Source organism: Egretta garzetta, unplaced genomic scaffold (assembly GCF_000687185.1).
Source record: "Egretta garzetta isolate BGI_Z169 unplaced genomic scaffold, ASM68718v1 scaffold412, whole genome shotgun sequence".
NCBI classification, from domain to species: Eukaryota; Metazoa; Chordata; class Aves; order Pelecaniformes; family Ardeidae; genus Egretta; species Egretta garzetta.
This window is the reverse complement of record NW_009258770.1, coordinates 828802-832850: the sequence shown is the minus strand read 5'-3', so window position 1 is coordinate 832850 and position 4049 is coordinate 828802.

Genomic DNA, 4049 nt, shown 5'->3' with positions numbered 1-4049 from the left:
TGGGCCGGAGAGCCATGGCCCTTCTCCAGTCAGGCTGGCGGGGCCGGGGACGCTCGCGGTGGAGGCTTTGCTCTGCAGCTCACCCCAGCAGCGCGCACAGGCCCTCGGCGACGCCTGCGCCACGCGTCCGCCCTCGCCGCCTGCTCGGGATGTCATGAAACCTCAGGAGAAGCTTCCAGGAATGATCCTGCTTTATTTTTTTGCCCCCCCTGATCAGGAGAGGGGGCTGTTAGCAGATGGTGGGAGCAGGAGCGCGGTGCTGTACAGGCGCTTCGCAGCACGGATGAGAACTCGGTATGAAATGTGGCTTCTGCGGAGCGTGCAAAAATACGTACAAAAGTACAGATGTTGTGGCTTGGGGCTGGGGTTTTCCGTATCACAATCGCATTTTTCACAGTCTTGTTTCTCAGCCTCCCCCTTGCAAAGCAGTCGAGGTAAAATCTCAGCTCCTTCAGCTTCAGTCCATGAATTCCCAGAACGATTTCACTCAGGTGGGGATGACCCACACCGGTGTCTCCAGGAGCTGCGCTGCACTCCCGGCCGTCCCTCGCCCTCCGTGCCACCCCCCCACGTCCCCTCGCTCCCGCGGCGGGCGCAGCAGCCACCAGACGACGGGCTGCGGATCACGACCGGGAGATTACAGGAGCTTTACCTTGAATGATCCAGACATGAAGGAATTTAATCTGGTGTTTGAAATAAAAAGTGTTTATTTACCTTCTTCCTCTGAGTCACTGCTGAAGCATCTCATCCTCAGCCGCCATGTCGGGAGCACGATCGCTCATCGAGTGTCCTAAAATGTACTTTTGACCTTCCCCCGTGCGAAGGGAAATCCCTCAGACCTCGAGCTTCGCTCTGCTCCCCGGGATGATCCTGCCTCCCTCTAGCCAAGGCTTCCCATTGCTCTTGAAGATAAATCCAATTAATCTTGATTGCAGTTAAGATCCTGCTCCTCCTCTTCAAAATGAAGAACAAAAACCTGATCTCAGCCATGCCAAATATGTTTTTCACCAACCTGAAAGGGAGCTGATCTGGTCCGTGGGGGCAACGCGATGGACTCGTTTGTCCAATACCCGCATCGAAGAGCTGCCTCGGCAGAGCCTGCTGCTGCACAGGGACACGGGGGTGAGTGTGTAAAACACCTTTTCAGGATCTGGGTTCAAAAAAAACGATACTTGCAAGCAACAAAATCCACAAAGAATTTACGGAAACCCCTTGGTAAAGGTTGGTGTCACCTCCCGTGTGGGATGTTCTTTAAAGGGGGAATTGTGCTTTGCCAAATCCCACCAGAACGGTTGCTTTCAGCAAGGAACTTGCTGGCTTTGGTTCTGGTTCAACTAAAAGATAGGAGGGATCTGACCCACCTGGGAGCTCAACAGCAGCAGAATTAACAACCCCAGACTTCGGCTGCCGTTTGCGGGGCACGGGGAGCCGTCAGCGGTGCCCAGTGGGTGTTTTCACATGGACACACTCACCTCTCCGGCCCGTCCCCGCGACGGAGCGGGGCTGTCACCTTGTCCAGCCGTTACCCCACCAGCTGCCCCTCTGCCCGGTGAAAGCCAACCAGGAGACACCGACCGCTCCTTTGGCTCCGGCGCTTTCCCCGGGCCGGCAGATGGGCGCTGCAGCTGGGGCCTTGGCCGAGGTGCGTCTGCTCCGGCAGTGGCGGATGGACCCCAGGGGCTCCCCAGCTCCTCCTAGGAAGATTTGGGAGGAAAATACGTTTGCAATGCATCAGCCTAGGAGACCCTCTCCTAAATTAGCAAGAGGAAACATCAATATATGTTTGGGATCTCGGCTCCTGTCATTTCTGTGAGCTTCCAAGTTACAATGGCCAGCTGGAAATGCCCTCCCCAAGGGAAGGCAAAGGCTGTGGTCCTGCAGAATCCCTGCTGCGCCCTTCACCCCCCCGGTGCTGTTTTACACACAAAAAAGCTGTGGGTCAGAAAACACCACAGTAAATGGGACAAAAGGTGTCACTTTCAACCCTTCTCCTTCCACCCGAGAGGGGTGGGCACATTGCAAGGGAAACATTATCCTGGGAACAGCTGTGAAAAGCAGAGGAAGGAGGTCGGCGGGCAGCGGAGAGGTGGGTGACTTCTCGAGTCTCGCTAGGGAGGGGAGCAGAAACGGAGGGAAGCCCTTTGCGTGATTCCAACGTGGTGCTGAGCACATCTTGGCGCAAACCCACCAAAAGTGTCCGTCTCCCCAGCTTTGGTGCGTGATCTGAGGCACGGTGACGGTCTCGGAAGGGGCCGAGGAGACAGACCTACAAGCGGCCATGCAGCCGTGGCCTCAGGGACATCCCCGCAGGGAGCAATCCTGGGTGGAACAGGCGGCTCCGGGGCTCCTTTCTCTGTGGGCGGAAGAAGCAGAAGTCCCAGAGACTTACCTCCCCCAGAGGAGGTGATGGAGAGCCCAAAACTGCGGAAGGAGTCCAGAAACTCCATGCCAAAAGGCAGGGACAGTGCCGTTTTGGTTCGGTGCTGCCCCGCCTGGCAGCACATCTAGAGAAACACATCGCGGCTGCCGGATCGTGGCCGAGATCTTCCCAAAAGGACGCCCAGGGATGGAGCATCCCCGAAGGAGAAGGGCTGAAATTCTTGTTGATGGTGAGCCAAAGACATCCGCACCCCTTGGGGTAGCACTGGTGGTAGAAGATGGCCCCGGGTGCCTCACCCAAAGGACGGTGTCCTCTCCTGCGACCGGACAGTTGGAGTCAACTTGTACTCGGGGGCTGCAACACCAACCATCCCGGTGTGGGGAGCAGCCTGCGGAGCAAAGTCCGGCTTCAGCTCAATCCAGAAAGCTTTGTAACGACAAAGGTGCTGCGAGGAAATAAACTGAGGTTACTGAGCGCTCCCCCTAAGCCGCAGGACATGCAATACAGCGAGGGTGATGTTTGGGTTACCCGGGATCTCAGTAGCGTTCATTAACCACCAGATGCAGGTAAATTACTTCTCTGCTCTTTGGAGAACAAAACAGCACCAGGGCCTTGCTGGAAAACCACTTGGATGGGAAACAACATAGTGGGGACCTGTGCTGAAAGTAACTGATGGGCAAGCGCGCAGCGTAGGTGCATCGCGCTGCTTCTCCAGGTGCTGCAGGCACCCGGGGCGGCCCTCGGGGATGGAGACGCCATCAGAAACCCAGGCAGGGAGCTCAGCTCCTGGGAGGGAGGCGGGACGCAGCAGGCAGCGCCGCGGGGAAAGCGCTTTCTGTGGCTGAAGCTCTACAAAGGCAGCGCCTGATCCTGCTTCTAAGGGGAAGACAAAACCTGCAGTGGGGAGGGGAGATCAAACAGCAAAACCCAGCACCAGAGCCTGCGAGCCAGGCACCGCCAGCAGCCAAAGCGGCAGCGCAAAGTGCGGTTGTAGAGAGGGGCTCAAACCAAGAGGACTAAGTCACGCAATGGGGAGCGTAAGACTTGATAATTTTTTTTTTCCAAAGCAAGTAACCGCTTCAGAGGTGTTAAATTCCCATCGTGGAAAATACCAAGGATGTAGCCTTGTCCCTGCAAAGCCAACTCCACCGAGGAGTCTCAGGCTCTTCCCTCGCCGTACCGAAGTATTTAGCACCAAGCTGCCCGTGGCCGAGCGTGGCAGATCGCCGCCAAGACCCTGCCAGCGCACGCATCCCCCGGCGCTGCTGCTGCCGGGCACCAGCAAGAATCCGCAGCAACGAGAAACGCGCTTTCTGCGGTTGAATGGTAAAAAGTCGCTGTGGCCGCTGGCGTCTCGGCTGTGATTAATGCCCCAGGTATCAATGCCTGTTCCGCATTCAGCGCCTCAAACAGTCGTCGTCTGCCCCAGCCCTGGAACACAAAACCAAGGTGGTGGTTGAGATCGGACCTCGGAAGTGGCCGAGCACGGACACAAGGGGTGACCCCCCCCAACACCCCTGCCCGCCTCCAGGGCAGCGTCCCCGCCTCGGGCCTTGGCCCTCTCCCAACACCCTCCTGTGGTCACCACCTCCTCACCGGGCACAGAGGGTACGCGCACGCAGGGCAGACCGGGAACTTCCCCAGCGCCTTCGCTGCAGCGTCCTGCCGG